Below are 21,240 nucleotides of genomic sequence, written 5' to 3'. Positions count from 1 at the left end.
TCAGATGAATAGGTGCCGTGTGGATGCCTAGCTTGGTTCAAGAACAAAGAAAGTCCATTGGTTTACAGCAGCCATATACAGGTTGTTCATGTTTTTCTAAATTAAAACTCAGGCTAGCCAGACTGGCTCATGCCTGTAATCCCAGCACTTTGGGAGGCTGAGCTGGGAGGATCGCTTGAGGCCAGGAGCTTGAGACCAGCCTAGGCAACACTGCGAGACCCTATCTCTACAAAAAAATAAAAATAGGTTGGGCACAGTGACTCACACCTGTAATCCCAAACACTATGGGAGGCCGATGCAGATGGATCGCTTGAGGCTAGTAGTTCAAAACTAGCCTAGGCATCATCGTGAGACCCCATCTCTACCAAAAAAAAAAAAAATTTAGCCAGGTGTGGTATGGCACACACCTGCAGTCCTAGCTACTCAGGAGGCTGAGGTGGAAGGATTATCTGAGTTCAGGAAGTCAAGGCTGCAGTGAGCTATAGATCATGCCACTGCACTCCAGCCTGGTGGCAGAGTGAGAACCTGTCTCTAAAAAAATTTTTTTTAATTATACACACACACACACACACACACAAACGTACCTACATATGTATATATATTATATATATTAAATTATATGTAATATATAATCTATAATACATATATAATTATATATTTTATATAATTATAGATAATATACAATTATAATATATTTTACATAATTATAGATAATTATATATTATCTATATAGTATATTATATTATATATACATAAATAAATAATATATGCCCACATATATATGTATTTATATATATTAGTTACGTGTGTGTGTGCGCGCGCACGCGCGTGCCTCTCTCTCTCCCTATTTTTCTCTCTCTCTGGACAGTACAGCAGCAAAAACTGAGTTCCAGAACCAACAAAATTCAACCCTGATCTTATGGCAGAATTATCTCTTCCCATTCAACTACAGTCCACCCGAAATGATAAAATAGCCCCATTCTCCCATGCGCAAAATGTTGGTATGAGTTTTGTTAGTTTCTTCCTGTACTTGATATCCCATTCATCACATGTATGAACAATTTATGATATAACTGCCATCAAAGACTTCCTTAGGTGTATTCCTTCACCTCCATTCCCACTCTACCCCAAGCTCAAAAACAATTCATGGTAGTCTTATTGCCAACACCTCTGGCTACCTTCAGCAGCTTCTGAGACCACAAAGCCTACTAAGCACCCTATAGCAGAACAACATTCCTAAAGCACCAATGTCACCATGTCACTACCCTTGTCAATATTTAGAATAACTCTGCACAGACTGTGGAATGAAGTCTGAACTCCTCCTGTTCCTGACATTAACTATTAAGAATGTCAATCCTTCTCCTCTCACCTGCGAAGCCAATTCTCATGGTCCCCCAGACACTCAGTGCCCACTCCTACCTCTCCTGTGCTTTTGCTCCTACCATATTCCCCTCCCTGCCCAGAGAACGGATACACACACACACACACACACACACACACACACACACACTCCCCTATCTAGAATATGCTCTCAACCCTTCTTGTATATTCAACAACCAGAATCTCTCACAGGGCCCTGAATATTAGGCAAAAATAAGCACAAATAAGGCTTACATTCAACCTGTTGGCTATCAGGTCTCTGTAACTATAATCTCTTTGAAAGAGTCCACGTAAATATATAGCAATGAAAGAAAAGAAAAGGCAATGGGCAAGATAAAGAAAAGAAGTTTAAGGATCCTGATATTTAACTCCACTCCTCTTAGCCATCTGATACCTTTTATTTGCATACAACCTTACACTTTCCAGAAATTTTTTATGGTTATTTAAGACTACAAAGACCTACACAATCTTGCTTCTACCCACAAATGAAGAAAAAAGAATACCAGCAGATACTTAGGTAAGTTTTGGGGGTTGAACAGACAAGATTTAATAATAGTTTGCAAGTGAGTAAATGGGAATAAAGAAAACACCCAGGTTTCTAGCCTGAGTGGTCTCATACAAATGCTAAGAAAACTGAGGGTCAAACAGGCTTGGAATAAAAATCAAAAGTTCAATGTTACAGTATTCAAAGTCCCCAGACTGAGAAGAACATCTGAGTTTCAGGTACAGATACAGAAGACGATTGAGTGCAGATGTACAGCAAGTACCCAGAAGAACTCTAACTTTTAGAAGCCAGAAGAAGACAAAGTCTGCAAATGAGCAGTCAGTCAAGCATGGCAAAAAAGAGAGAGAGCACGGAGTCCCAGAAATCCAGAAGCAAGTTTTCAAAAAGGAAGCAGTGAAACGTTATGAAGTTTAGTAAGACAAGGCCAGAGAATTAACCACTGGATTTGACAAGCTGTGGACACTGCTGCTCCTATGATCTCTAGCAGCCATAAGTTAATGAGAAAATTGGAAGTGAGGAAGTAGGAGATGTTAACAAGAGAACAATTTCATTTGCAGGAGTTTTGTTGTAAAATGAAACACAGAAATGAGGCCACATTTGGAGAAGCCACGGGGTATCAAAGAAGGGGTTTTTTTTGTTTTTTTCCCCCCAGAGAGCTAATAATCTGCAGATAATTATTAGAATCAATAAAATACTTTAGGAAAGGTGCAAAAAGTCTACCGCATTTCCTTTAACCAGCAGCAAACAACTAATCATAAAATTTTTAAGAGAGGCTGCGGCTAAAGGAAGATGGAGACAATACCGGAGCAGCAGCGGCGCTATCATGAGGAGAAGGGAAGGCTCATGGACGTCATGGCCAAAGAGATGCTCACTAAGAAGTCCACGCTCAATTCTGATCACCGCGCTCAGGCCATGCAAGATAGGTATATGGAGGTCAGTGGGAACCTGAGGGATCTGTATGATGATAAAGATGGATTATGAAAGGAGGAACTCAATGCCATTTCAGGACCCAATGAGTTTGCTGAATTCTATAATAGACTTGAGTAAATAAAGGAATTCCACCAGAAGCATCCAAATGAGATCTGTGTGCCAATGTCAGTGGAATCTGAGGAGCTCCTGAAGGCTCAGACGATCCAAGTGAAGAGGCACAAAACTTGGTGGAGTTCACAGATGAAGAGGGATATGGTCGTTACCTCGATCTCCGTGACTGTTACCTCAAGTACATTAACGTGAAGGCATCTGAGAAGCTGGATTATATTACATACCTGTCCATCTCTGACCAATTATTTGACATTCCTAAAGAAAGGAAGAATGCAGAGTATAAGAGATACCTAGAGATGCTGCTTGAGTAACTTCAGGATTACACAGATAGAGTAAAGCCTCTCCAAGATCAGAATGAACTTTTTGGGAAGATTCAGGCTGAGTTTGAGAAGAAATGGGAGAATGTGACCTTCCTGGATGGGCGAAAGAGACAAGCAGCGCTCTGACCCATGCTGGAGCCCATCTTGACCTCTCCGCATTCTCCTCCTGGGAGGAGTTGGCCTCTCTGGGTTTGGACAGATTGAAATCTGCTCTCTTTGCTTTAGGCTTGAAATGTGGCGGACTGTAGAAGAGCAAGCCCAGAGACTATTCAGCACCAAAGGAAAGTCCCTGGAGTCACTTGATAAGTCTTTGTTTGCCAAAAATCCCAAATCAAAGGGCACCAAGCGAGACATTGAGAGAACAAAGACATTGCTTTTCTAGAAGCCCAGATCTATGAATACTCTGACTCTCAGGGAACAGCAACATCTCACTCATGAAAATGCACAGTGCAAGCAAGCAAGGACAGGAGAAGAGCAAGAAGAGCAGATCAGTAAGAGTGAGAGTGAAGATGAAAAGAACGAGATCATTTACAACCCCAAAAAACCTGCCACTTGGCTGGGATGGCAAACGCATTCCCTACTGGCTATATAAGCTTCATGGCCTAAATATCAACTATAACTGTGAGATTTGTGGAAACTACACCTACCAAGGGCGCAAAGCCTTCCAGTGACACTTTGCTGAATAGCATCATGCTCATGGCATGAGGTGTTTGGGCATCCCAAACACTGCTCACTTTGCTAATGTGACACAGATTGAAGATGCTGTCTCCTTGTGGGCCAAACTCAAATTGCAGAAGGCTTCAGAATGATGGCAGCCTGACACTGAGGAAGAATATGAAGACTCAAGTGGGAATGTTGTGAATAAGAAGACATATGAGCATCTGAAAAGACAAGGACTGCTCTAGTGCTCAGGGATGTAGCTCAGCTTTTGGGCTAGCCCAGGCTTCCCTGAGATCTGTTTTTTCTATTTCTCCCAACCAAATTCTCTTAAAGACCCTTTGCTACGTAGTCTCATGGTCTAGCATGCATCCTGTAGAAACAAGGCATGCTGGCAGATTGCAGGGCTGAGATGTGTTTTATCTGTTTTATATTTTAAAAGATTCTGCCAGAAAATAAAACCAGACCTTGTTCAAAAAAAAAATTTAAAGATACAATTTACAAAAGTATAAAAAACATCAAATATCTGTGGCTCACACCTGTAATGCCAGCACATTGGGAGGCCGAGGCAAGCAGATCACTTGAGGTCAGGAGTTCAAGACCAACCTGGCCAACATGGTGAAACCCCATCTCTAATAAAAATACAAAAATTAGTCTGGCATGGTGGCGCACAACCTTAATCCCAGCTACTTGGGAGGCTGAGGCAGGAGAATTGCTTGAACCCAGGAGGCGGAGGTTGCAGTGAGCCAAGATCACGCCACTGCACTCCAGCCTGGGCAACAGAGTGAGACTCCGTCTCAAAAAACAAACAAACATCAAATATCTTGGAAAGAGATCTACAAGACCTCTGCATAGAAAATTATAAAGCATTAAGACAAATTAGAAAAGATTTAAATAAATAAAAGTATACACCATGTTTGTGGTTCGGAAGACTCAACATTATAAAAGCTGTCAATTCACTCCAAACTGAGTTATAGGTTCATTACCAACCTAATCATATTCTCAAGATATTCTTCTTGTCAAAAATGAACAAGGTGATTCTAAAATCTATATGGAAATGCCATGGACCAAGAAGAGCCAAAACAAACCTGAAAAAGAACAAGAATAAGGTAAGGTGACTTAACATAAATCCATACTAATTAAGATAGTGCAGTATTACTGGCATAAGGATAGAAAACGGACCAAAGGAATAGAACAGAAAGTCCAGAAACATATCATATATACATAAACACCTGATTGATAACAGACGCAGCACTACAGAGCACTGGGAAATGAAAGGTCTTCTCAAAAAATGGGATTGCATATGCATAAAGCAAATAAATGTGGCTCTAATAAATGTGAATCTGAATATGCATAAAGCAAATAAATGTGTCTCTAACCTCGCACCACACACACACACTCTTTCTCTAGGTGGACTGTAGATTTAAATGTGAAAGACAAAACAATGAAATGTCCAGAAGACAATACAGAAGAATATCTCCACGATCTTGGAATAGGGAAAGATTTCAACAAGACACAAAAAGGGAAAAAAATCGATACATTTCACTATGTTAAAATCAAGAAGTAAATGCAATCTGCAATATAACATCATTTTAACTGCCAGCTGAACCTGAAAAAAAGTAAGAGAAATCAGTAAAGGCCAAAAATAGAGACCTGAAAATCAGAGCAGGGAACATGTTAGCCAACTCCATAGTGTCCTGTGAGAGGCTGTCAATCCCCATGATCCAAGAGCATATCATCTTCTATAAAATAATCTGGATCTAAATGCTCAAAAGGAAGACACTGAGGTCTAGGTCCACGTAAGGCAGGGAGTTGGAACTGAGAGCCCTTCAAGAAGGGTGGAACCCTTAAAGAGCTTTTAAAAACCAAACCCAGCTCTTAGGCACAGAAAAGCAACAAGAAAGCAGTTTCAGCATGGACCAAGGCAGGGGAAAATCCCTCCCAATGACTTCATAACGAGTCCCACACCCATTTGAGTTCTAATACATACCACCCTCACTTGGGTTCTAGGTACCCACAAGAAAATAAAATTAACATAGAAAGTAGCCCCAGGTCAGAATACCCCCAAAGATATCTAGTAGAAGTAATTACAAACTCTCTCTAGAGACATATGTCCATTGATAAAGTCTCACTGAAGAGAAACTCAAATTTTTGACAAAATTGAAGCAATGTACCATGAACAAAAATCAGCAAACTAACAACAGCATTAGACCCTATAAAGTTCAGTTACTAGAACAATCCAATAAAGAACATAAAATAAATTTAACTTTGGGAGGCCAACGCGGGTGGATCACAAGATCAGGAGTTCAAGACCCAGCCTGGCCAAGATGGTGAAACCCTGTCTCTACTAAAAATACAAAAATTAGCTGGGTGTGGTGGCACGCATCTGTAATCCCAGCTACTTGCAAGGCTAAGGTAGAGAACTGCGCATCTGTAATCCCAGCTACTCGCGAGGCTAAGGTAGAGAACTGCTTAAACCTGGGAGGCGGAGGTTGCAGTGAGCCGAGATCATGCCACTGCACTCCAGCCTGGGCAACAAGAAGACTCGGTCTCAAAAAATTAATTAATTAATTAATTAAAATTGCTTAAAGGCACAATAGGATCAAAAGTATCAAAAAATAACACTATGAAAATAAGCAGCCAGTTTTATTAATAAAAGATAAAACCTCTAGAAATTAAAAATACAGTCACTGAAAATGAAAATTTAACAAGTTACACCACAAATTAGATACAGTTAAAGTGAGAATTTGTGAACTAGAGAACAGATCTGAGGAAATTATCCTGAATGCAACAGAGGGAAATAGATAAAAATTATGAGAAGTAGAAAGTAAACAGAATAAAAAGAATAGGCAACATGTGTCTGTCTAAAAGTCATACTAAGAGATAATAACAAACAAAATGTAAAGGAAGCTTTAAAAAGATAATACCTGAGAATTTCCCAGAAATGATAACAGACTTGAATCCTCAGATAAAGAATGCACATACACTGAGCAAAATAAAAATAAATCCACATTTGGGCACATCATAGTAATACTACATTAATACAATCAACCAAAAGACAAAGGGAAAGAAAAAAATAACAGAGAGATAGACTATGAGTAAAAGCAAGAGCACTTATAAAAAACCAGAATGGTTTGGTGTGGTGGCTCACACCTGTAATCCCAGCACTTTGGGAGGCCAAGGTGGACAGATCACTTGAGGCCAGGAATTCGAGACAACAGTGAAACCCCATATCTACTAAAAATAAAAAAGTGGCACACAACTGTAATTCCAACTACTCAGGAAGGTGAAGCACCAGAATCGCTTGAACTCGGGAAGCAGAGGTTGCAGTGAGTCAAGATCACACCACTGCAATCCAGCATGGGTGAAAGAGCAAGACTCTGTCTCAAAAAAATAAAAATAAAAATAAAAAGGAAAAAAAGAAAAAGGAAAAGAAAAACAACCAGAAGGAAACAAAATGGCACCTGAGATTTACTTCAAAATAATCTATGCTGGCTGGTGGGAGGAGGGGAAGGCATGGGAATGGGGCAGTGGTAAAAGTGAAAAAGACTGGCTATGAGTTGCAAATGTTGAAGCTGGTGACAGACACGTCAGACTTGTTATACCTTCCATTTTTGTTTATTTGAAATTTTCCAGAATAAGAAGCTAAAAAAGAGAGAAAGAAAAAAAATTACCTATGAATGAATTAGACTGACAGCTGACTTTGAAACATCAGTAATAAAAATCAGAAGACACTGGAAAAAAATATTCAAATTGCTCAAAGAAAATAATGATCAATCTTAAATTCCAGCCCCAGCTATATGAGCATTCAAGGGTGAAGACAAAATAAAACAATAGACAAAATCTGACATGCTTGCCAAAAGAAAAGCTCACAAGCACAGTTCAAAAATTCAGGCTGGGCGCGGTGGCTTATGCCTGTAATCCCAGCACTTTGGGAGGCCGAGGCAGGAGGATTATGAGGTCAGGAGTTCGAGACCAGCCTGACCGACATAGTGAAACCTCGTCTCTACTAAAAATACAAAAATAAGCCAGGCATGGTGGCAGGCACCTGTAATCCCAGCTACTTGGGAGGCTGAGGCAGGAGAATTGCTTGAACCCAGGAGGCAGAGGTTGCAGTGAGCCAAGATCGCACCATTGCACTCCAGCCTGGACGACAGGGCAAGATTCCAACTCAAAAAAAAAAAACAAAAAAAAAACTCAAAAAAATGTATTGGCAAATCAAATCTAAAAATCTGTATTAAAAAACATATCATGGCCAAAATGGGTTCAACTCAGGAATACAAAGATGGTCTAACAATTAAAAAGTATGTAAGTGTAATTTACCACATTAACAGATGAAAAGACAAAAATCAATATAATCACAGGCCACCTTCTATGTGCAGGGAACTATTCCATAGCATTCTTTTTAAAGTCAGGATCAAGACCATTCAACAATGTCCTACATTGATAATATTCAACAACATGAACTAGCTCATTAATTACACAAGAAAAAGAAAGAAGGTGTATACAGTTTAGAAGTAAACTGTCACAACTTATTGGCAGCATGACTATCAACATGGGGAACAGGAGAATCCACACACAAGCTACCAGTACTACAAGAGGTTAGGAAGGATTCATAGATATACAAATTCAAAATACGAGGAAATGAATTCTGCCTTTGCACTTCTGCCATCACCATGATGGTGAGGCTCAGCCAGCCTCTGGTACAAAGAGATGTGACAGCTGTAACACCCCCATCCCCACCAGCTGAGCCCAGTCAACCTCCTGCCTAGATCCAGACAGGTGAATAAGTTTACTAGACATCAGAGAGGTGCCCAGATAAATACAGATACTCATGAGCTAAATATTACTCAGTGCAATAATAATAATAATAATAATAATTTTAAAATCCATTCCTAGGTACTATAGTAATCAATTAGTTTCTAGTAATAACAAAATTCTCTATCGAGTAGTAAATCTAATAAAAGTGTGTCAGATCATTTGAAAAAAGCTATAAGAATTTACTGAAAGATATGAGACCTAAATAACTGGAAATATAAAGCATCTTTCCAGAAGGATGTGAAGGATGGAAAGACCCTCTATAATAAAGATGACAGATTTCCCCAGGCTTATCTCAACATCAGGTGAAATTCCAACAAAATATCAACAGGGATTTTTGTTGAAATTAGGGGAGCCAAGAGTTAAGAACAATCAAGACAAGTCTGAAGTTTTAAACGATTATAGCACAATTCAATTCAAACGGGGAGCAGGGGCAAAACTGTTCTATAAATGGAACTGCAACAACTGCTTACCATATAAAGATAATTAAATTAGGTCAATATAACAAATCATTCACAGAAACAAGTTACAGGTGGATAAAAGATCAGACTGGAATAAAGCAAAAATTTTAAATTCTGAGGAAGTAAAATATAGAAGAGTATATTTACAAGGTCAGTACAGGAAAGGAATTTTATAATATAACACAAAAAGGACAAGCCATAAAGGAAAAGAATAATAACATTTACTACATGTGGGTTTTGGTTTCTTTGTTTTTTTTTTTTTAAAGACAAGGTCTCTCTCTGTCATCCAGGATAGAATGCAGTACTGTGATCTTAGCTCGCTGCAGCCTCAAACTGCTGGGCTCAAGTGACCCTCCCACCTCAGCTTCCCAAGTAGCTAAGACTACAGTTATGTGCTATCATGCCCTGCAAATGTTTAAATTTTTTTATAGAGATGGGGTCTCCCTGTGTTGCCCAGACTGGTCTCAAACTCCTGGGCTTAAGCAATCCTCTCACCTCAGCCTCCCAAAGTGCTGGGATTATGGTGTGTCATCATGCCCGGCCTCATGTATTTTTTAAAATGAGAATGGTTATTAAACTGCTATGGAATTTGGACTCTACTCAATATATATTTTTAAAGTAATACTGTATAATGGGGAATTTTTTCAGCAGCTCTATTTATAATATACAGAAATTGTATCTCTTCAACTCTATAAATTCGTTTTTTTTGAAAAATAATATGTGTCAACCGCATGTCAACCTGAAAGCAAGGAAGTAAAAAGAATTTCAGTTATTTTGGAGGTGTTTCAAAAGACTGAAGATCACTACCCTAGAGAAAAATCACACATGTATGCAAAAAGAGATAGGTAAAGAATGTTAATTGGGCCGGGCATGGTGGCTCACACCTGGAATCCCAGCACTCTGAGAGCCCCAGGCAGGCAAATTGCTTAGGCCAGGAGTTCAAGATCAGCCCGGGCAACATAGTGAAGCCTGGTCTCTACTAAAAACACAAAAAATTAGCTGGGTGTGGTGGCACATGCCTGTAGTCTCAGCTATTCCAGAGGCTGAGGTGGGAGGATCACCTAAGCCCTGAAGGTCAGGGCTGCAGTGAGCAGTGATTACATCACTGCACTCTAGCCTGGTTCATAGAGTGAGACCCTGTCACAAAAAAAAAGAATGTAATTGTAGTACTATTTGTAACAGCAAAAGTTGGAAAACTCTAAATGCCCATCAGCAGGAAAATGGGTAAGTAAACTGGAATCCTTCTGTAATTAATATTAACTATGAATCCACTAGAACTACATTTATCAACAGATAAATCTCCAGCATATCTCAAGATTAAAAAATGCTACATGTTTTTGGGAATAAGATATTGTTTGCAGAAATATCTCTCTGTACTCTGTAATAAGAGTAGAAACGTGCAAGAGAAATAATAAACATCAACTTCACCATACTAGTTACCTCTGGGGAAAGGGTATGGTGAAGAGGATTAAGAAGGGGTGGTAACATGGGGACCTTGGTCAGTATCTGTAACATTTTACTTTTTAGAATAACATTAATATGAAGAAAATTCAGAAAAACCAGGTTGCAAGTACAAAGAGATATTCCTCGCATCTCTTCCACAGGCTTCAAATATTTCATATTAATAGGAAGTTATAGTTAGTTCAGAGACTGAACCAGCACTAAACATATCATCACTTTAAAAAAATGAGTTATACATTTTGTCAGTATTGGTCAGTGTTTCTCAAAGAGTTGTCCAAATACTGCTCCCATTAAAAGACAGTCATGTCATCTATCAAAAGAGAAGCATAAGACACAATGATATTTATATATAAGTTACGAGAAGGCATAAAATGAATCTAATTCTGCAGATCTGTCTCAAGATCATCTTTGCCAAACCTTCTGATCAAAATCCTTGATATCTCCAGTACTTCAAAAACAGTGTTCAAAAGGGAAAACTGAGTGACAATTATAGCCAGGTTGGCCTTTTCATTCAATTTAGAGAAAAACTATCCAAACAGGAAATGTGTTATTTGCAGAGAAATGCTTACAAATAGCTGAAAATCGCTATCATTTTATCATTCAGAATCAAAACACGCAAAAAAATTCTAAAAAATAATTGTGAAAGCACATATTTATGAATATCAAACATTAGGACAGGAAAATTATTTTTAATAGCACAAAACACAGTTAAATTCAATCTCTATGTTAATATACATTTTATCCCAAAATGTAATGTCTTTTTGTCTACAACTCAAGCTTTTCCTTACATAATTAAAGTACATGAAACAATACATGCACCACGTTTTAAATAGAGTAAGGTCAAATTTTCCTTTGAATATCATTATAAATTACATTTAAAATAGACATTATAATCTTTATTAACAAACTACTTTTACTTTATTTAAAATTATCTTAAAAACAGGATACATTTTTAAAAAGATTATTATTTTTTAATTCCTACGGGAGTCCATAAGATTATACATTTTTGTGAAAGGATCTGTGAATTTAAAAATTTAGAAAACACAGGTCAAGGGAGGTTACTTATGTGACTCTTAACAGCAACTGACAGAATTCTAGCCCCTAATGTTTACTGGCTTATTAGTAAACCAATCAAAAAATTCTTAAAATACAAAAAGGACCAAGAGAAATTAATTGGAAAATTCATTCATTTAATAATTGTATACTTTTAATGTCAAATTCTAAAAAAAAAAAAAAAAAAAGGAAATTCACCCATTACTAAAATTAACTTCTGTAAGTGAAAAACAGAAAATTCTCAATAGGTAAGCATGTAAATAAACAGCTAGAACTGAAGTCCACCCAAAACGTAAACTGAAAAAAACTGAAAACTTAAGAATTAAAAATTTAAAGGGTCCAAGCATGGTGGCTCTCATCTGTAATCCAAGCACTTTGGCAGGCCCAGATGAGAGGATTGCTTGAACCCAGGAGTTCGAGATCAGCCTGGGCGACATAGTGAGACCTCATCTCCACAAAATTAAAAAATTAGCCAGGCATGGTGGTGCGCACCTGCAGTTCTAGCTACTCAAGACGCTGAGGTGGGAGGCACTTGAGCCCAGAGGCTCAAGGGGGTCAAGGCTGCAGTGAGCAGTGATTGCAACACTGCACTTCAGCCCAGAGGCTCAAGGTGGTCAAGGCTGCAGTGAGCAGTGATTGCACCACTGCACTTCAGCACGGGTGACAGGGTAAGCCCCTGTCTCAAACACTTGAAGATCAATCCACTAGCAGAAAAAGAAAAAAAACTTTTTCAATGTTTTAATTGAAAGGATATCAAACCATGGTCTCAGTGATAAAAGAAAAGCAGTCAAAGAGATATGACATAAAGAAAATGAAAACGGAAAAAAAGCAAGACAAATATAAGAAAGCCCTCATAAGAAGGAAGTCACGTTAATAATAACAGAGCAGTTTGAAGTATAGAAAGAAAAGGGAAAATGGAAGGAACGAAGTAAAAATGAAAGATGAGAACAGTATATAGTATATAGATGAAAGTCACTTGCCAAAATGATTTTGGGAATTCACAGAAAATAGTAGAGTACTATTTAAGTGGGAAACAAGTATCATAGTAAGTTAATGGCCAATCAATTTCCAGACACAAGTATTTCAAAAAGTACAACTATAGTTTCATTTCAGTTTTGGAAATATGATTGTATTAACAAGAAAAACCAGTGTAAGATTTCGTTCAATCATAACACTAGGTACTCACTTCTGTATTTCTTAAGATAAAAATAACCTACAAATGTATTAAATCACTTAATCACATTTATATGATCAAAACTGTTCTGATCATAAACACACACTCTCCTTTTTCTCCTGCGTACATACCTGTCCTCTATACTGCGGTAAATAAAAAGCATCTGCCCATCTTGGGAACCTTTCATCGAGGTAAAGTCTATGGTAATTTGTTACAGAAGCCCTAACTGACTAACCCTAGTCAGCTGACTCTACCTCCCTCCCTCTGTATGTTAGGAATTGTTCTACTGTAAGTGGAAGGAAATCCAACTCTAACCGGCTTAAGAAAAACATGGACTGCAGTACTTCACCAACCAAAAACTACACCTTCAGGCAAGTTTTGATCCAGAGATTCAGAAAGTTATCAGGTCTCCAGCTCCATTTCTCTGCCATCCTCCGTCTTCTGGGAGTTGTTCTGACCTGAGGTGAATTCCTTACAGCAGCAACGCTAACTCTTAACAGTTCTAGGCATTATGGCCTCGCCACACAGAAAAGGCAACATATGTCCTTCTAAACGCCCACAGAGGAAAGGGATCTCCGACAAAAGTCCTGAGATTCACTCTGATTGAGTCCATTAAAATCAATCATAAGCCCATTTCAAAACAATCAGCACGGCCAGAAACTGGAATGCCCTGAGGGCTTATCCTAGGTCAAGCATAAACCCGGAAGCTGGAGATTGTTGGGAAGGGACAAAAAGAGGCCATTATAACCTTACAATCTCACCCCCTTCCTTCCATTACACCCCTCACAAGTTACGTTCCAACAACAGGCACCTACATTCAGTTCTCCAGGTGCTGTGGGTTGTACTGTGTTCCCCAAAAAGATATGTCAAAGTCCTAACCCTGGGTCCCTGTGAATGTGACCTTATTTGGAAACAGGGTCTTGGCAGATGCAACAAAGTTACGATGACGTCATACTCGTTCATCCACTATGACTGGTACCCTTAAGAGAAAAGACAGAGACACAAAGGGAGGGAGAGTATCACATGAGATTGAAGGGACGGAGGCAGAGGCTGAAGTGATGCATCTACAAGCCAAAATGCCAAGGACTGCTGGCAACTCCAGAAGCGAAGAGAAAGGCATGGAACAGATCCTCCCTGAGAGTCTTCAGAGAGATCGTGGCCCTGCCAGTACCTTGATTTCAGGCTTCTAGTCCCCAGAACTATGAAAGAATAAATTTCTGTTGTTTTATGCCATGAGTTTGTGGCACTTCACTGTAACAGCCCTGGGAAATTAATACACTAAGTATGATAATCCATAATTCTTTGCCTTTGCACATCAACTCTTCATTCCTTCTGGAATGCCTTTCTCCCCCAGATGGTCTACTCACACTAAACCTCTCAGACCTGCCCAAATGTCCTCTCTTCTGTGATGTCTTCCACCAGAACCCCCAAAAGAGTTAAGTCAATCACATCTTAGTCCAGCACCACATATTGCCTGTATTTTTATTATGAAATTCTAATTGCTGTGCACGTAGCTGTCTTCCCTTCATAGTTATAAGTTCTCTTAGGGGAAAGCAAGGCCTGATTCTTACACACCTTCATATCCTGAAGGAAGGGCACAGTACCTAACACACAATATTCAGCAGATATTTATGAAGCGAATTAGCAGATGACTCATTTCAAAAGAAGATAATAGGGGTCAGGTGCAGTGGCTCATGCCTGTAATCCCAGCACTTTGGGAGGTCAAGACGAGATGATCTCTTGGGGACAGGAGTTCCAGATTGGCCTGGGCAACATAGTGAGACCTCATCTCTACAAAAAATTTAAAAATTGGCTGGGCACACTGGCCTGTGATCCCAGCCACTTGGGAGGCTGAGGTGGCAGGATCACTTGAGCCCAAGAGCACTGCCCTCCAGCCTAGATGACAGAATAAGACCTTGTCTCTCAAAAAAAAAAAAAAAAAAAGGGTATTATTTGGGAGAACTAACTATTATAGATTATAGAGAACTGAAGGTGGGCCGTGGTAAGTAGAGATGAAAAGAAAGAATGGGGGAGCAGTGAGGAGGGAGGTGCTGAATTTAGCAAACACAGAAAAACTACGAAGTAGAAAGATTTGGTTAGGAAAAAAAGGGATGTGAAAGGAATGGGATCCTTCTGCTGAGGATCATTTTAGAGGTAATAAAAGAAGCAAAATAAGAGACACATGTTTTTGTTTTTTATTACACTTTAAGTTCTGGGATATATGTGCAGAACGTGCAGATTTGTTACACAGACATACACGTGCCACAGTGGTTTACTGCACCCATCAACCCATACTCTACATTAGCTATTTCTCCTAATGCTATCCCTCCCCTATCCCCCCACCCCCCGAAAGCCCTAGTGTGTGATGTTCCCCTCCCTGCTCCCACTTACGAGTGAGAACATGCGGTGTTTGGTTTTCTGTTCCTGTGTTAGTTTGCTAAGAATGATGGTTTCCAGCTTCATCCATGTCCCTGCAAAGAACATGAACTCACCCTTTTTTATGGCTGCACAGTATTCCACGGTGTATATGTGCCACATTTTCTTTATCCAGTCTATCACTGGTGGGCTGGATAGCCCATCAGTGGTTGGTTCCAAGTCTTTGCTATTGTGAATAGTGCTGCAATAAACATACGTGTGCATAGAGACACATGTTTTTTAGAAGACTGATATGACAAAGTGTGAAGCAGACTCTGCAGGTGTAAGAAAACAGTAAAAGTGCAACAGAAGCAGGTCAGCAATGAGGTGAAGGGTTAGGTACATTAGAATGGCAGCAGAAGAAATGGAAAGAAACAAATTTATACAGTGTGAGAGCAGAAAAAAACAAACAGGTAGAAAGAGCCAAAGATTACTGCTAAGTTTTGACCTTTGGTTAGCTAAATTTGGATTTAGCTAAAACAAATAAGTACAAAGAAAAAGACTATTTTTTTCAATGAGGATAGAAGTTTGGTGTTATACATGATTCAGTATGAGGTGACAATAAAACATCCCAGCAAAGATGCCCACCAAACAGTGGATCACAGAGAAGTTCAGGAGCAATATAAGGACAGAAGACATATATGGCAGTCATGTGGGTAAAGATGACTTTTTTAAAAGTCATAAGAAGTAAATTACAGAATTTTATTCCTTCATTCAACAGATATTTACTGCTCACTATGCTCCAGGCCCCTGCCCTCATGGAACTTATATTGTACTGGGGAAAACAGATAAGCCTAAATTGGACTTGTGAACATAAATTTAGGGCTTGAGGTTAACATCACTTAGTAATTACTATAAGAAAAAAAGTTTTAACTTTTCACTTCTTCACATTTTATTTTCAAGAATTTTCTTTCTTTCTTTCGAGACAGAGTTTTGCTTTTGTTGTCCAGGCTGGAGTGCAATGGCACAATCTTGGCTCACTGCAACCTCTGCCTCCTGGATTTGAGCGATTCTCCTGCCTCAGCCTCCTGAGTAGCTGGGATTACAGGCGCTCGCCACCATGCCTGGCTAATTTTTTGAATTTTTAGTGGAGACGGGGTTTCACCATGTTGGTCAGGCTAGTCTCGAACTCCTGACCTCAGGCGATCCGCCCGCCTCAGCCTCCCAAAGTGCTGGGATTACAGGCGTGAGCCACTGCGTCCAGGCAAGAATTTTCATTTCATTAGTTAAAAAGGTATTTACGTCCTCAGATCGTCAGCCAGGGAGACTGAAGTGAATTTAAGATTTTTAAAATGTTAGCTTTCCTATTGTAAAAATCTATTTTCCTTCCTTTATTTCTCAAAATGTTTGTTGGAATTAGGTCAGTCCTTCAAAGAACGTCCATAAAGAGTGACTGGACTCAGAAAAAAATGAGACGCCAAATGGTATAATAAAAAGAACAGAGGTTTGGGCATTAGACAACCCTGAGTTCAAATCTCAATTTTGCACAACTTCTGTGACCTTGGACAAGTTATTCAGTACATCCAAGTTTACCCATCTGTGAAATGGGAATAACTTCACTCTAAGGACTAAAAGGGAGTTATTTCTAATAGGCAGTTGGCACTATATACATATTTTTTGTTTTGCTTTGTTTTTTTGTGACAAGGGTCTCGCTTTGTTGCCCAGGATGGAATGCAGTGGCATGATTATGGCTCACTGCAGCCTCAACCTCCTGGGCTCAAGCCATCCTCCTGCATCAGCCTCCCACGTAGCTGGGACCACAGGCACATGCCAACACACCCAGCTAACTTTCTTTTTTTTGGTAGTGAGGAGCTCTCACTTTGTTGCCCAGGTTGGTCTCAAACTCCTGGGCTCAAGTGATCCTTCTGCCTCTGCCTCCCAAAGTGTTGGGATTACAGGTGTGAGCTACTACACCCACCCACTATTATTACTGTATGTGCTGGGCACAAAACAGATGTCTGATAAATGCTTAGTTCCTTTTTTTTTCTACAGAAGGTACATCTTAACATTATCAGGCTCAATCCAATTCACCAGATTATTCTATTCAATTCTCCCAAACATTTTCTACAGCAGGAACTTAAAAGAATTGAATGAATATTAAATTCAAAAATGAGCTTAATTTATCCTATGGGCATATTTATCCTTCGAAGAAAAATTACACTGGTGACCTTACAAGTAGAAAAAAATGATCACTGAATTATGAAGATTCACATAAAAATGAACGAAAGTGGTACTGCCTTAGAAATCACACACCAAAGATTCTATAGGTATTTTTTTATTAAACTAACATCCTTTAACTTATCCTTTAAAATCAGTCATTTCTATGTCATCTTTTATTTAGAAAAAATGTTACTAACTACAATAATTCAATAATCTAAATTTTATATAACACCCTCAGAGTTGTCCTGAGGATTAAATAATACAATGTACATGAAAATGCTCTGTGGCACATAGTCTGCACTCAGTGATAACCTTAGGGAAATCCACTCCTCGTTAGCCTACGTTCCCTTCAATTAATGAAAAAACCCTATAACGGCAATTGTAACACAGAATTTACAGGACTAAAAAGCTCAAAAAACACTCCAACTTGATGCCATTCTAAATCAGAAAGGTATTCATTTAATGTCATTTAATAACAAAGAGGTTTGTAAGTTCAATCAAGATACAAACCACTGCAATCAAAACCAACATTTCACTCTTGCCCCCAAAAGAATACTTGGACTAAAATTTTTTTTTTTTTTTTGAGATGGAGTCTCACACCCTCGCCTGGTCTGGAGTGCAATGGTGCAATCTCGGCTCTCTGCAACCTCCGCTTCCCGGGTTCAAGCAATTCTCCTGCCTCAGCCTCCCGAGTAGCTGGGATTACAGGCGCCCGCCACCATGCCCAGGTAATTTTTTGTATTTTTAGTAGAGACGGGGTTTCACTATGTTGGCCAGGCTGGTCTCAACTCCTAACCTCTTGATCTGCCTGCCTCAGCCTCCCAAAGTGCTGGGATTACAGGCGTGAGTCACCGCGCCCGGCCTCGACTAAAATTTTATTGAGTTTTTGTTGTTGTTGTTGTTGTTGTTGTTGTTGTTGTTGCTTTGAGACGGACTCTCGCTCTGTCACCCAGGCTGGAGTGCAGTGGTGCAATCTCGGCTCACTGCAAGCTCTGCTTCCCGGGTTCACGCCATTCTCCTGCCTCAGCCTCCCGAGTAGCTGGGACTACAGGCGCCCGCCACCGCGCCCGGCTAATTTTTTGTATTTTTAGTGGAGACGGGGTTTCACCAAGTTAGCCAGGATGGTCTCGATCTCCTGACCTCGTGATACACCGCCTCGGCCTCCCAAAGTGCTGGGATTACAGGCATTAGCCCCCGCGCCCGGCCTACTGAGTTTTTTTTAAAAGACCAGAGTCATAAGTTCCTCCTACTTTCATTTTTAAAAATGCAAAATCCCAAAGCCCACAAAATATAATGGTATCATCAGGACCAAAGTCATAATTGTCTACCCAGGAAACAGCACTGACATCACCTAGAATCAGCTCAAAGGGAATGTCCACAATAAGCAGGGGAGTCCCTTCACTCACCTGTGACACTATTTGAGACAACCAGTGTCAGGACTGCCTGTTCCCTGCAACAAGTAGCTCTTATCCAATCCTCTGGGCTTTCCATGTGGACTGTCAGAGAGAGCTCCCTGGCAATCTCCCTCATAGGTCGATGACTCCAAACTTAACATCTGCCAGGTGTGTACTCTGAGAGCACCCCAAACTCAGCATGCATGCAATTAAATGTCTAACACCTGCTCCTGTGTCCCTGTGTCTGTTAATGGTATCACTGTCCTCTCAATCACCCAAGACAGAATCTAGTTTTCTTTCCCTCACCATCCCCCACCTTTCCAAGAGCAAACCAGTTTACATGGAAGACTTGTCCATTTCACCTCTACAAGCTCTCATTACCACTGCTCTGACCCATGCCAACAGATCCCACCTAGCTGCCCCCTATCTCTCATGCCCAAAGTGAGTCTACCTTCTCTGAACATTACAGATTGATCTTGCTATGAAGTCCCCTTCCCACACTGCGGGTCCCCACTGCCTACCACAGTGTCCCAGGTTTTCAGAACTTGAAGGATCCTCGTCTGACTCAACCATCCATTCACCTGACCTTGGAAGCTTCTCAAATGGAAAATGCCCTGGCCTCACCTTCAAGGCCATTTGTATTCTGGCTCCAATCTAAAAGCCTATAATGTCATGAAAATAGGCGTGAACTACGCCATTTCACAGCTCTTGGGCTAAAGGTCAAAATTCTCAATCCAACCCACAGATCTCCACTTGGCCTGGCTTCCCGCCTTTCTCTCCAGTCTTGCCAAGCTCCCCTTTGCTCTCTCTGCTCCTGCCACCTGGCCTTCCATCCGCTTAAACCCCAAGCCTCTGTACCTGCTGGCCCCTCAGCACCCCACCCCTCACGCAGGTAGTACCATCTCACCCCTCAGACTTCACATCGCTTCCTCAGTGACTTACCTTACCCCTAGACTAAGTCAACTCCTCTGTTTGTCTCCTGCTCTTTACCTCCACAGCCTTAAACAAAATTACAATAAAATTTTTGTTGGATTTTTTTACTCCCAAGCTGGAATGTGAGCTCCATAAGAGCAGGACTGTGCCTGTCTTGTATACCACTGTATCTCACAACCTAAAACATAGGAGCCCTCAACAAATACATGTAGATTAATGGAATTCATAAATCAGAACACCCTAGGTTACAAAAGCAGCTTCACTGCATCAGTGGTCCTGAAGTAACTTGGTTTCTCCATCCATAAAACTAAAGAGCTCATCTGCTCAACGTTCTCTGAGTTCCTTAGAAGACCTAATATTACCTAAGTCTACAATTTTGCTATTCCAAACTCCTCTCTCACAACTCTCTTCCACATAGGCAGCAGCAAAACTTTACTTTCCAGCCTCCACAACTTTGTTTGCACCCTTCTTTCCATCTGTAATTTTTTTCCAGCTCCACATTTCCAAATCCTACTTAACCTTACATGCTCAAATCCAATGTTACCGCCTCCTCAAAGTCCTCCTTGCATCCCTCCAGCTAGCCACAACCTCTCCATCCCTGAATTCCCACAAGTTCCCTGTTGCCTCATTCAGGTCTCAGATCAAATGTCATTTCAAATGAGAACCTTCTCCAAGAGTCACCACCGGTTATAATTCTCTATCAGACCACGCTGTTTTTATTTTCTTGATAGCATTTACCATTACCTGAAATTACCATGTTCATTTCTCTCATTTATTTACTTGTTAAGTGCCTGTTGCTCCCACTAGAATGTTAAGGTCAATGAGAGCAGAGACCCTGTCTGTCTTGTTCACATTTCCCCACTCCCCCACATCAGACATGTGTTCAGTAAACTAAATACCTGTCAAAGGCGTGAATGACTCTGTAACCCTTATGACTAGGGTTATGTGCGTACATTATCTTTCTCTTGCTATATTCCAAACTCCCTGTGGACAAGGCCAAAGTCTGGCTAATCTGTCTGTATTATCTGGAAAATCATTGCACAACTGAAGCAAATAACGATAACTGCTAATTAATTTATTGATTTCTCCAAGAGGAACTGCCCCAAACTAAGCCAATTCAGAACTTCATATTGTCCAGAAACCAAGGCAAATAGGAATCTCCTTCCATTCCCTCTTCACCACAGACCCTATTCCAATTTGCCACCTCCAGTGAGCTTTTGCCAAAAGGCTAGTTTCCTCACTTTCCTTCTATCCCTAATATCTTACAATGCTACCCTTTCCCTTTTATCTCCAGCCAACAAAGCATTTCCAGGGCCCTGTTTCTTCAGAGCACCCCACATCTTCAGTGCATCGGGGAACTCATCGGGTCCTAGGGCACATGTGGATGTTAAAAGGAAGTGTTCAAGCAAACCTGGCTCGATCACCTTTCCTTGGATACCTCGTTTAGCTGAAACACGCCGAGTTTTAG

At 40.2% G+C, this 21,240-nt stretch overlaps 1 protein-coding gene and 1 pseudogene across 3 annotated transcripts in view; one reads left to right on the top strand and one right to left on the bottom strand.

The window, feature by feature from the left end:
• ATRN (attractin) overlaps nt 1–21,240 on the bottom strand; it is a 176,958-nt gene that overhangs the window by 154,878 nt on the left and 840 nt on the right. The window lies entirely within an intron of this gene.
• On the top strand, nt 2,668–9,208 carry LOC100975915 (splicing factor 3A subunit 3-like; annotated as a pseudogene).

This window comes from Pan paniscus, chromosome 21 (genome assembly GCF_029289425.2).
Source record: "Pan paniscus chromosome 21, NHGRI_mPanPan1-v2.0_pri, whole genome shotgun sequence".
Taxonomy (NCBI): Eukaryota; Metazoa; Chordata; class Mammalia; order Primates; family Hominidae; genus Pan; species Pan paniscus.
The sequence above is the reverse complement of the archived record's forward strand: the minus strand, read 5'-3'. Positions and strand labels throughout refer to the sequence as shown.